This window comes from Ornithodoros turicata, chromosome 7 (genome assembly GCF_037126465.1).
Source record: "Ornithodoros turicata isolate Travis chromosome 7, ASM3712646v1, whole genome shotgun sequence".
Lineage (NCBI taxonomy): Eukaryota > Metazoa > Arthropoda > Arachnida > Ixodida > Argasidae > Ornithodoros > Ornithodoros turicata.
This window is the reverse complement of record NC_088207.1, coordinates 3,705,990-3,719,835: the sequence shown is the minus strand read 5'-3', so window position 1 is coordinate 3,719,835 and position 13,846 is coordinate 3,705,990. Positions and strand designations below refer to the sequence as shown.

The 13,846-nt window shown below is 45.2% G+C and overlaps 1 long non-coding RNA gene across 1 annotated transcript; it reads left to right on the top strand.

The window, feature by feature from the left end:
* The first annotated feature begins 1,527 nt into the window (after positions 1-1,527).
* LOC135399469 (uncharacterized) lies at positions 1,528-2,295 on the top strand. Its single transcript, XR_010424288.1, has 2 exons — positions 1,528-1,643; positions 2,120-2,295. It is a non-coding gene; the product is annotated as an uncharacterized LOC135399469 (long non-coding RNA).
* The last annotated feature ends 11,551 nt before the right edge of the window (positions 2,296-13,846 follow it).

Genomic DNA, 13,846 nt, shown 5'->3' with positions numbered 1-13,846 from the left:
GCGCTTCAAACGTTGCGGATTCTTGTGAATCTTTTTGTAGGCGAGCCGTCGTAAAAAGCGTTTGTGCTTCTTCAAACGCGCGAACGTATCTGGAGCTAGAGCCACCTTTCCGTTCAATACATTGAGGCAAATTTCGGAGAGGTGTTTCATGTCGGACGAGGACGAACGTCTCAAGACGTCGCGGCGGCGTGGAGGGGGTAGAGTGGAGAGTACTTTGAGTAAAGTGAGGTGAGGGCGGAGATTCATTTCGGAGCGTAGATATATTGACGTTCTCCCGGAAAGATATTGCTACGCAACCTGTGATCCTCGTGCGTATAGTTGTGAAGATCCACGAGTAAATATGCGTGGGGCGACGACATTGCTTGTTTATATGCGTCCAGAAAATACTCCAATCTTTTTCTGCCAAATAGCTGTTGGCCGAAATGTTCCATCTGGTGCACGCTGCGCACGGTGCGCCACAGGACGACGTAACTGGCGTTGTAGGATATTGTTCTAAAATGGCTACTGTCGAAAAAGATGTTTTGAACGAGTAAGAAGATCGACGCGTTGGCGTGGTGAGAACCCCGAATGAAAAGATCGGTCACCTCCTTCAAGGAACCGGCGTCGGTCATGTGATCGTCGACGACGATCAGCGTAGCGCGCGACGTGTCCCACTCTCGCGGTAGCTCCTTGGTAAATTTTACGGAGTCCCCGAATTCGTCCTGCATGCTCGGCGAAGCATATTTCTGCACGTAGAATATTTGTGACGGGGGCTTGTCCACCACGTCGTTCAGGTTCCTCAACACGTTAGCAACGAACGTAGATTTGCCGCACATGGAGGGGCCGCTTAAGATACAGCGAAAGGGATGACGGAAACGAAAAGGTTCGGGGGAAGACATGTTGCGTGCGTACACGTTGCACGAAGAGAAAGAAGAGACTGAGACTGGAAGAGAAATGCATCGCTTTTTATTTACACATCCTCGTCGTCGTCGTCCTCTACATCGGAACTGCGTTCCCAATACAGATTGTCCAGGCTAAAGTTGGACTTCTTTTTCGCCAGTCTGTCCGCCGCTAAGATGCGGTCGAGCGTCTTCATCTTGTCCTGACACATTTCTTGACGTGCTTGCAACCATTCCAGACGGTGGACTTGAAAGGCTTCCTCCACAATGCCGCGTATAAATTCGCGAAGTTCTTCGTTTTTTGTCTTTTCCTTGCGACGACGAGAAACGCAGGAGAATAAACCACACATGGCGTTTTCCACGTATCGGTCAGAATGATGACGCGAGCGCGGTGCGCGCTGCCTTTATACAGATAAACGCGCGCGCGCGCAAAGAACGGAGAATGAAAGCGAAACTGAAAAGCCACCCGTCGCCGCTAGGAGCGCGCGCGCAGCAGCAGAGAGCCGAAACCGAAAACACCCGCGGCCGGCGCAGGGGGCGCTAGGAGCGCGCGCGCGCGCGCATGCGCGGACGGGTGGAGCAGAGGGCGCGCGCGCATCCATAGCGTCCGCTGCGCGTCGCCTCTCTCAGTTTCTCTCGGACCGTCGCGGAAGACGGACGTGCGCTCCGCGCGCTCGCTCAGTTGCTGGCTGCCTCTCGTAGAGAGCAGACGTATGTTCTCCGCGCTCGCTCAGTTTCTGCCTGGAAGTTGCCGCGGGGGAAAAGGTGAGTGAGTGATTTGACGCGCTCCTTTTCTCGTATGTTTTCCGTGTTTAGCGGTGACCGCGCTCGTGTTAAGCCTTTTCTCGCATGTTTAGACTTGTTTTGCGGTGTCCAAGCCTGTTGACGCATGTTTAGCGATGTGTGGTTCCCGCCTTGTGTTAGCTGCGTAGTGTTGAGGATAGGCCTAAGCGATCGCCCCCGTAAGCCTCTTTCCTCGTATGTTTGCCGTGTTTAGCGGTGACCGCGCTCGTGTTAAGCCTTTTCTCGCATGTTTAGCGATGTGTGGTTCCCGCCTTGTGTTAGCTGCGTAGTGTTGTGGTTAGGCCTAAGCGATCGTCCCCGTAAGCCTATTTCCCCGATGTGTACTGTTTTCTGTTTAGCAGTAGCGGTTAGACCTTTTCTCTCGCATGCCTAGACTTGCTTGGCAGTGCTGTCATTTTTACCTGCCGCTAGTATCTTGTTCTGTCTTTCTCGTCTAGAGCTATGATGGTGGCGCCATCTGGTGTGATGCCTTGCAACTACGTGGCCACCTGTCGTCGATCTCTGCAACTGCTGGGTGCAAACTACCAACATGGCGGGCGCTGGTCACTCGGGTGTTGCGGAGCGGCTTCTTCGCCGCGGCATCGTTGATTTTCGAATAAATTGTTTCTCTCCACTCTATTTCCATCTTTTTATTTTATTTTCTGCCTATTATTTTTCTTTTTTATGGACTCTCATGGTGCACAACGCTCAGCTGGTCTGGACACGAGTTAGACTTTCCCCAATTAGTGTGGTGGCTCCCTGGAGGGTGCTGATTAATGTGGGGGGTCCCAATTAGCTCTAATTGCTAATTAAATCGTGTTCAGGACAGTTGGGCGTTGTGCACCATGAGAGTCCAGTACCTACTACTCTCGGGATGGCATCACACTAAATTTACGTGAACATTTGAATGGTATCTGGAATGAAGGAACGCAGGAACCACAGGAAAGAAGAGCATCGGCTCGTTCTAACAGATATTTGTGGTCGACGAATATAGCAACAGTGGCGCGCGTCACTCGCTCAGTACGCGTCCCATGCGTTTCGGGTGGTCGCCTCGCGGGCGTTTCTTCGCAAGGCCATGGCGTACGCGCGACGTTTTGGCGCTGAGAAAACGTCCAATGCGTTTCGTCCTTTAGAGCGTTGTCCTTACGACCGTGCTCGCCGACCTAAGTGAAAACGGACTCTTAGAATTCGTTGCTTTATCGCGTAGGACAGAAGTATTATTTGAGACCTTTCGTTAAACTTCTCAGGTAGAGAAAGTATTAGAGGTCGATAACAGGTGTTTCATGAAGCTCCTCCCCACCCGGGCTCAATAATTCGGGACCAGTTGACGCTTGCGAAGAGACTTCTTTTTGGTAAAGATCCTTGGGACATTGGCTGTAAATCGAGTAGCGGGTGTTTGATTTCGCACGCTTACGGAACCTCTGTTCTACGCACCGGGACCTTTACGGAAACCTATTCAACAACAACAAAAAAAAAAAAGGCGTCGGCACGTCGTAATTTTTCCAAGTGAATATTCGATTTTGGTTTACATGTTTCTTGAGCAGTACACCAATGCGCTCTTTGCATGACATCTACGGTTGTCAATTTCGTGTTCATCTGTCTGTGTCCTTGTCCAGAGCAACACCGTAAGCGATACTGCCCCACGACCGTCTTATCAGCCGTGCTTTGAAAGACACACAAATGAGTCACAAAATTAGTGAGCCCATCTTCCTTATCGTTTTAGCCCACCACTCCCTATATCCTTAATTTACTGATTCTCCAATATATGAAGGACCGGCTCCCTCCACCGCGTACTGATTGACACAGACTAATCGTCGAAGAGTGTGTATTGTCATCAAGCAGGACAGCTACCTATGGAGGTATTCCCCTAGTCATCTAGGATATATATATATATATGTATTGGCATCATCGTGGAAGACCAGCCATATTGGCTGGCTCCCTTTAACGCAACAAACGCACTAGTCTACAACCATCGCAATGCCAACACCCAAAGACGAGCTCACGGCAGGTCTGGGATTGATGTACGTGCTAGATGCCACCTCGCAACAAACCAAGTGAGTTGCTCGTGGGACAGCAGCACGAAGGATATTAGAAGCGGATGACATACCTTGTTGTATTGTTGACTGATTAGATGAGTCACAAAATTAATGAGCCCATCTTCCTTATCTTTTAGCCTACCACTCCCTATATCCTTAATTTACTGATTTGCTTTATTTTCCCCAACCAAGTCAACAACTGAGGCCAGTTCTAAAACTCTGCCCCATTGCTTTTGCACTTGAGTGTAACGCTGTATCGTGTGCTTCAGAAGAGCGTCAACACTCCTGTGCTTTACAGTTAACTCACCCCAAAATTCCGATAGATCTCCTCCTTGTCTTGCGGCGGTAGTATATTCTAAATTCATTTAACTAATCTGCCAATTTAAATTTAATAATACCCTCCACTACCCTGAACCCTTTACACTGCCACTGTTTCGAGAAGTTTTTTGCTCCTAACCTTAACCGCTCCCTCCCAAGCCAAGTTCGTACGTAATAGCTGATTATATTTCTCATTCGTTCTTTACCCCAGCAGTCACCACCATGCACCACTCTACACCTGTTTACCCAAGCTTGATATGCGATTTCGACTGCTACTAACATGTAAAATTTCTGTTGTCTTTTGGTTACTTTCCCAACATGTATTCCCATAGCTTCTTCAAATGTCAAGGTACTTAATCCAAAATATTTCTTAAAACAGGACCACAGGTACATCGGTACCTTGCACTCGAAGACGGCGTGCCTCACCGTTTCTATTTGACCGCAAAGCTCGCAGTCTCTTCTGCGGCTTTTACCCCACAGATGGATGACATACCTACCACGGCTTTCTTCGAAGAGGATCTCCATTGTTAGTGCGACGACTGCCGCGAACGCTGTGTTGCAGTCTGCCCACTGCCACATACCATCTGTGCTAGTTATCCAACTTTGCCGGTGTGCTGGAAGCTTAACAATAAAAGTGTCCGCCTCTCACGCCACTTAGCGGTACGCAATGAAGACGACGTTCCAGTTTTGAGGAGTGAAATAAATGTTCATCATGGTGCACCCTTAAAAATGAACGTCACCACATAGCATGCTCCTAGACCTTTCGGCCCTGATGTACTCAAATGAGTACACATTCAAAGGCGCCTGGAAATATTCCGTAGAAATCGCGTGGTTTCGAACGCAGCAACTATGCTAACCGACTTTCACAGATTTGATCTTCTGGTGTGTACGCGGAATTTTTTTTCAATCTGCAGGAGTGGACACGGCAGAACCTCCCCCCCCCCCTCCCCCTTCTTTTTTTATTTTGATGCACAGAGGTCGGGCAGGGTGCTGGGGATTTCATGTTCTGACGTTGTGAGTCAAATTTCTACGGGATTTTCATTTGTTCGAAGTGTTTATCACGAGCGTCAGCTTGGTAGAGTTCTCGCAGAGGTGCTGACGCAGCTTGGGAAAGTGTCGGGAGGAGGACGGCGGGGCTCAGTCCCTCAAGCCCCGTAGCATTCCGCGCCTGTCTTCTGATCACTCTACGCACACTGGTTCCGTGGTTCATGGTGGAGAAGCAAACGACACGGCGACGCTGAGAGAGAAAGGCCGACAGATCGCCCCGCATCGCGCAGACATTGTTACAGGTTACGAAATTTTAAACAGAACTTCTGAAGGGTTGCTGTTATTTTTCAAAAAGTGTCTGATAGTAATTAGTAATCGGTCTCTAATGCGTTATGTATAGTACTTCAATATGACGTCGTACCTGTCAGCCAATCCCGGACGGGTCCCACGCTTCTCCTCGGCGAACGTAGAAGGTCGCCTCTATATGAGTTCCTAAAAGTGTTCAGCACATTTAATTAGTGCGAAAAGTATGAGGAACTGAGAGATGTCTTCTGTGCGCCATGAAAATTCCAAATTTCCAATGGCGATATCTTAAAATCTGGTAGTTATATTGCACTTATCAGTCCGTTTAATAAAGTTTATCGAGCTAAGCATTTGTCGTGTTACACCTCAGAATGTCTGTTCGACTGAAATGTCGAAAAGTTGAATATCCAACAACGAATACTGTGTCATACCTGTGTATGAGTCTGGGGTATGTCACATTATTTGATTGAATTCATTTCGACTGGACAAAAATACCGCTATCGGTTTGCTTCGGGACACTTCACTGGATCTTCGAGCGCAGCCACTTACTGCGTTTCAGAAACAATCCGAAACATTAGCAGCATGAGAAGGTGATGCGCCCGGACGTGCCAAAGCGCGTCTTGAGCAACCCTGCTGTGTGCACAGCATCGCCTACGACGCTAAGTTTCCTACAGTGATGGGAAGCAGATTTTCCAACTCAATGTGAGAGTCGTGGCCTGTATTGGTTATTCATATGTAGCCTATGTTGATTGTGCTGCAGCTGGAAGGTCGTAGGTACGCGGTAGTTGTCTCATGGTCTACCTTGTACAGCAGCGAGATACGTACAGGGCGCGTTATGCTATAAAACGCTCCGCAGTGCAGTTTTTGGACTTTAAGCTAAACTAAACTAAAAAACTAAAGTGCAGTTTTCAACTAAATAGTTTGTCCGGATAGACCTTAAGCGGTCTTCGTATAATACACGCAATAGCAGCGCAACATATCCGCATATTTCTTTTTTTTTTCTTGCTTCGTGAATTTCAAGACGAGTGATGATGGCTGGCGATGGCCGTATTTCTGAAATGACATTTTTTAAGCTGCAGCGCCCCGTTCCAGCCTCCCTCAATTCACGATAACGAAGGAGAGCAGAACTATACGAAGATGCTGCAATCGAGAGCTCGGTTGAACGTGACCATTGGGGCGGCTCGTGAATGTTATTGGAAAATGCTACAAAATGAATGGAACAGTGTCAATTTGCAAAACACCTTTATTTCGCAGAGCCAAAGCAAACGTCATTTCTCCCAATGACAGCGTCCCTTGCATTCCGGTTGGTTACTGCAAAAAACACGAGACAAAATTGCTACAAAATAAATAGTGTAGTGTAGCTTTAGAAAACGGTTTAAAGCATAGACTGAGAAGTTACTGGTCAAAAAGAACTCATTACAAGTTAGGTTACCGTGTGCAAAATGTAACTAAGTTAATAACGTAGTTCTTCAGCCTGAAATGTAGCTCGCAGGTACTGTAACTTGTAACTTGCCAAAGTAACTTGGAACTTAAGTTCCTTTGGCAAAGTTACCTGAAAAAGGAACGAGTTCCTCTGAAAGTTACCACTACGCAAATGTACCAAGTTAAGGTACAAGTTACCAAAAAAGGAAATTAGTTACAGTAACGAGTTACCTCGACCTCTGGTTTAAAGGGCCACTACGGACTAAATATCGTGTTTTCAGAATCCTACAAGAGTTATGTTAATGAAATCACTGATCGCACTTTACATTCCCGCAAAATATTTTGGCTCTATGTGATGCGAAAAGTAGAAAAAAATTAATTTTTACTTTTGAGAACGGTAACACCATGTAATACTCCGAGGGAGCGCCCGGCTCTCATCTCGCAACGTTGTTACCCTTCGCGGCTTCCAGGGGGGCTCACTTTTTGCACTGCGTCAGCGGAGCCCCACGTGACATATCATCCAACTGCTCCGCCCTTGGAGAAAACACAAAAGAGGGGGAAGACATCTCTCCCATTTTCCCCTATTTCGATCAGCCTCACATGACTTCTCCACCACGGGACCCTCCCCGGACGCCAGCGTCGTTGCTAGGAGACGAGTGTTCTCTCCATAACTTGACATCATTGCAATTTGTGCGCTTATGATTACCTCATTCGCTCCTCGGGGCATCGAAACTTGTGGAGGCTCAGGTCTTCAAAGATGGACAGAAATGCACATCTTTCGTTAACAGGCTTGAAATTTCGCGTATGGATTGCTTGATGCATCTTCTTTTCATGGACTAAATAAAATGAACGCTGTTTTCTCTGTCCGGAGTGGCACTTCAAAGAGTTAGCACGCGTGCTGAAGAAGTTGTGATACTTCAGCGCAACTTATGTAGGATAAATGTAAATGAGTGTTATTCTTATGACGTCATCTTGCATTCAAATTTTTCTTGGAAGGGGGCAATAAACGCGCAGAAAGTCTATACCCCAAATACCGAAAATCCTATAACCATGACGTTACCATATAATACGCGTTAGCTCCACGCGTTCCTACCACATTAACAACTTTCAGCTAGAATCAGCCACAGCGTACAAGTACCTAGGTATAGTATTAACAACCGATCTCTCATGGAAATCCCACATTAAATATGTCACAAATAACGCAAACCGCGCTCTTGGATACATTCGGAGAAATTTTGGAATGTGCCCGGTTCACCTCAAATTAACACTATATAAAACCCTCGTCCGACCGAAATTAGAATACGCATCATCAGTCTGGGATCCCGATCACTCCACGTTAATAGAGGAATTAGAAGCGATCCAAAATCGTGCAGCTCGTTTCATTTTATCAAACTACAACCGCACAGCTAGCGTATCCTCGATGAAGACCTCACTGTCATTAGAACCATTATCAGCACGTAGAAAAATTGCAAGGTTATCTCTTTTTCACGCCATTTATTTTCATAACCCTACCTTAAAAGAACAGTTGCTTTCCTCACCACCATACATCTCATCTCGCATTGACCATCAATTCAAGGTAGGAGTCCTGCATTGTTGTACTAATTCTTTTATGAGTTCTTTTGTACCACGTACCAGTAATGATTGGAACAGCCTTCCGTCGTCAGCCTTTTGTGTCAATCCTAATTACTTTCATAAGATCATTGTGAACCATGTGTAACCACTCCCCTCTGTAAGCTATGCCTTGAGGGTATAAATAAATAAATAAATAAATAAATAAATATGGCTATCAGGTAACAGTTGTGCTAGTGAGCTTCAGGACATGTCTTTACGCGGGCCATCGTTGCACAAGAAAGAGTAAATATATTGCGTTTGATGATGTCTGGTGCTACTGCCAAACAAGTATAGCTCAGGCAAGTTCACGGCAGTTAATAAGATAGACCTCGAACAACCGACAACAACTTGTCTGGTACCTGCTACATTTTAATGTAGGTGTTCTCTCACTACCTCGAGCTACGATAATTCATACTTTTGCACACTTCAGACAAACTTCATGTCACCTCCATGTTTAGCCCACAGTTTTCAGTGTATTGAAAAGCTTATTAACTGGATGGCATTTTTGCCTAATCAACATTTTTCATGTCCTTGTGAAACCCTCCTACTGGAAGAAGATGGCTTCCACATGTTGATGACGCCACCTCTTGAGACACCCTCCTTTGAACATAATGCTTACCTCGAGGCACATAAGGCACCCTTACTGATTGGCCTTTAGGTGACAGACATTTAGTTTTGAGGACTAACGTGTTAAGCTAGTAACCATTGACATGCTTCTTTTGAATATCTCTGCAGTTATTAACTTGCTTGCTTTTTTGTTATTAATTAACCTTATTTTATTTCATAACTAATTTTATTATTTTATTTTTATTTATTATTAAGCCTGCTTTTTGTGTCCCCACTTATAATAGCACTTCTTTAGAGGAAAGGCTAAAAAATGTGAGCTGCGACATACATTTGGAGTAATTTATGACAATTTGAACAAAAATATGTGACGACCTGGGGTTTGAATTAATGAGTCTACTGTAATTTGGTGTTCTACGCAACGTCTTGCAATTATGCCCATATGAAAAAGTTGCATGCAGGGCCAGTCCATTCGTTTTGCTTCGTTATGGTGCTTCCTTCTGATTTGTTTATTTATAACATCAGGGCAGAGCAATGTGATGCTTGATGAACTTGTGCTTTTGTACTGCACCATTTTTTGAAACCGGCAAAAAGGTATTTTAGAAGTTTACGCAGACTGTTCTGCAAATCTTGTAGGTCATGCTTTGTCGTACACAGACCTCATCAATGGACGTGCTCTGAAAACAACATGACAGGATGCAGTCTTTTCGTGTTGTTTCCAACATTTGCCCATTCCTCAGGGTTGTTTACCATGCAGTTTGTCCACCACCTTGCCTGCATTTATGCTGCTCTATCAGTGGTTGTAGGTCAAGTTATTGTCATGCAACCACATTATTGATGAAAGATGGAGGTAACTGAGAATGCTAGCCACCTGTAGGACTCGAACCCAAATCTTCTGGATTACCGGTCCAGGGCTCTACCAATTGAGCTAAGCTAACACGCCTTCTCAGGGACTTCCAGGGTACGTCATCTGAAGGGACAAACCAGTCAATCTCTCTCTCTCACTCATCCTTCTTTCACTCTTACATTTTTGCACACTAATACTCACATGTAAAATTGAAGTGCCTGGCTTTAGGTATAAAGGCCGTTTTAGATGCCCTCAGTGAGCCTAACCATCCTGCACACGACCTTTTGCAGCACAGTTTTTCTACAGTTTTGCGACCATTGTTCTACATGTTGCTCAGATACAAGCTCTAGAAGGACTTCGCCTGACCTCACCTGACTTCAGGAGAGACAGAGAGGGCCTAGGCCATCACTATTGGCTCTTTAAACACTTTTCCCGCCTTCCTACCATATAATACCTCCCGTGACGTCACGGTCATATGATTTTCTGTATTAGGCGCAGAGTCTTTCGGCGCGTTTATTGCCCCCTTTCAGGAAAAAAATTTGAATACAAGATGACGTCATAAGAATACCACTCATTTACATTTATCCTACATAAGTTGCGCTGAAGTATCACAACTTCTTCAGCATGCGTGCTAACTGTTTAAAGTGCCACTCCGGACTCAGAAAACAGCGTTTATTTTATTTAGTTCATAAAAAGAAGATGCCTCAAGCATTCCATACGCGAAATTTCAAGCCTGTTAACGAACGCTGTGCATTTCTGTCAATCTTTGAAGACCTGCTGAGCCTCAACAAGTTTCGATGACTCGACGAGCAAATGAGGTAATCATAAGCCCACAAATTGCAATGATGTCAAGTTATGGAGAGGACACTCGTCTCCTAGCAACGACGCTGGCGTCCGGAAAGGGTCACGTGGTGGAGAAGTCATGTGAGGCTGATCGAAAATGGGGAAAATAGGAGAGATGTCTACCCCTTCTTTTGTTCCCCCTTGTTTTCTCGAAGGGCGGAGCAGTTGGATGACATGTCACGTGGGGCTCCGCTCATGCAGTGCAAAAAGTGAGCCCGCGATGGAAGCCGCGAAGGGTAACAACGTTGCCAGATGAGAGCCGGGCGCGCTCCCTCGGAGTATAACATGATGTTACAGTTTTCAAAAATAAACATTAATTTTCTCTAGTTTTCGCGTCACATAGAGGTAAAATATTTTGCGGGAATGTAAAGTGCGAGAAGAAGATTTGAGAAACATAACTTTTGTAGGATTCTGCAAACACGATATTTAGTCCGTAGTGGCCCTTTAAACCAGAGTTCGAGGTAACTCGTTACTGTAACTAAATTCCTTTTTTTTGGTAACTTGTACCTTAGCTCGGTACTTTTGCACCGTGGAAACTTTCAGAGGAACTCCTTCCTTTTTCAGGTAACTTTGCCAAAATAACTGAAGTTTCAAGTTACTTTTAACTCGCTTGCCACTCACATCCACATATTTTCTTGTTTTCTCTCCGGTTCCTTCGTGGCACTTTTTGCCATAAAACGTGATTTCAATCAATTACAGTATTTTATTCAGGAAGTAAGAACCGCTGCCATTGTGAGCCCAAAGGGAGTAAGATGGAAAGCGTTCGAATAGACCTCTACCAGAGAAACGTCATCATGACATTGGTAGACAGACTGAAACCGAAACAAGTAGGAAGGAGCGGGCTGGGTTCCACGAACCGGCTCTTGTTCGCTGCCTCCCATTGAAAGAAAAGCAGGACCGAGGGTCGCGTCCCTTTAAGGGACCATATCGTAATTTCCTCAAGACTGTGGCTTTTGGGCGCGACTTTGTTCACCTCTAGCTTCGAGTGTAGTTCAATTCTACCAAATTTGTGGCGCTGTCGAACACTATGACGTCATTTGTTTACAAACTGGGAGAGGTCTATTGTTGGACATAAACGAAAACGACCTAAGCGACTCCTCCGCAGGCAGCTCAAGGTCTAACTCAACTGCTCACGTGCGCTGCACCTGCGTAATGCTATTTTGTATCCCAAGTAACTTGGAAGTAACTCGTTCTTTTTTTAAGTAACTCAGTAACTGCGAGATACATTTCAGGCTGAAGAACTTCGATATGAACTTAGTTACATTTTTCACACGGTAACTTAACATGTAACGAGTTCTTTTTGACGAGTAACTTCTCAATCTATGCTTTAAACCGTTTCCTAAAGCAACACTACACTATTTATTTTGTAGCAATTTTTCTTGCGTTTTTGTAGTTACCAACCGGAATGCAAGGGATACTGTCATTGGGAGAGATGACGTTTTCGTTCGGGTCTGCGAAATAAAGGTCTTTTGCAAAATCACACTGGTCCATTCATTTTGAAGCATTTTCCAAAAAATTCACGAGCCGCCCGATTCGTCACGTTCAGCAGATCTCTCGATTGCAGCACCTTCGTACGTAGTTCTGCTCTCCTTCGCGTATCGTGAATTCAGGAAAGCTGGAACAGGGCGCTGCAGCGTAAAAAAATATCCCTTGAGAAATACGGCCACCACCAGCCATCATCACTCGTCTCGTCTTGAAAGTTACGAAGCAAGAAAAAGAAAAGAAAAATGCAGTACGGTATATGTTGTGCTGTTATAGCGCATATTATACGAAGTCCACCGTTAAAGTCCACCTGGACAAATTATTTAGACGTTAAAAACTGCACTCCGCAGTGTTTTATGCCATAACATGAGCTGTACGGATCTCACTGCTGTACAGGGTAGACCATGGGAGAACTGCTGCGTACCTGCGTCCTTCCAGCTGCAGCACAGGCAGCATAAGCTACAGATGAATATTGAATACAGCCCACGACTCTAACATGGAGTTGGAAGATCTGCTTTCCTCACTGTAGGGAATTTAACGTCGTAGAATATACTGAGCACACCGCAGGGGTGTTCAAGACGCGCTTTGGCACGTCCGGACGCAGTGAAGTGTCCCGAAGCAAACCGATAGCAGTATGTTTTGTCCAGTCGAAATGAATTCAATCAAATTATGTGACATATCCCAGGATCATACACAGGTGTGACACCGTATTTCTCGTAGGATATTCAACTAGGGCATAATTCAATTTTTCGACATTGCAGTCGAACAGACATTATTCTGAGGTGCAACACGACAAATGCTTAGCCCACTGTTAGAAAAAAAAGGTATTCATAAGGTATAATAACGTGCTCTTATACCTCTTTTGTACCTTCTGCTGAGGGTATAGAAGAGGTACAAATTTCCTATTTATACCTCCAACCCTTCTCAAGTGTATGAAAGGGGTATCAAGGAGGGCTAACGTACCATATTTATACCTCATCACCACGCGTTCATATCCATACCAGGAATAGATCACCAGGCTATGCCTTTCACGGTATATAGATGAGGCTGCTTATACCCTCTGTTTCTTTATACATTTATGGTTTTTTATACCTTTACTTCCGCAACGTGCTGTATCACATCATTATTATTTTTTCTTGAGAAGGTATCAGCTAAGTTAAACGGATATTTAACTAAGAAACACAGACATCAGTACAGTACTATCTAAATCCACATGGTTAGTTTATGGCTGCATAAAATCTTCATTGCTGGAATGTTGAATCTCGATGTCCTCACCCTTAGGGTTGCGTACCAGACGAAAGCTGCTCCACAGTTTGTCAAGTCGCCACCAGTATATCAGTATATGTTGTGGGAACCTTCGTTCACCACGACCGGAACCTCAGACTCCCTCGCATCAACCACGCATGGGAAAAGCCACAAAACGGGTTCACTCTCAACCAACCTCGTTTATTCTCAGACATTCCAGACCGCATTGCCAGCGCATCAGAACAGGTTCTGTCCGCCCGGACAAATTTGAAAATTTTTCCTCACCTCACCTCAATTTTTGATTCAAATATTTTCTTCGCCTCACCTCACCTCAAAGAAATTTTTGAGACTTTTCCTCAAATCACCTCAATTTTTTCGAAATTTTCCTCACATCACCTCACCTCAATTTTTTAAAGCTATTTGTGTATTCGATGTGAAGATTGTGTATTCGATGCGCGTTGGCTTTGAGTGACTGCCAATGTAGAGTGCCTCAAGCGTGAGTGCATACAGGGTGCGGCACGAAACGT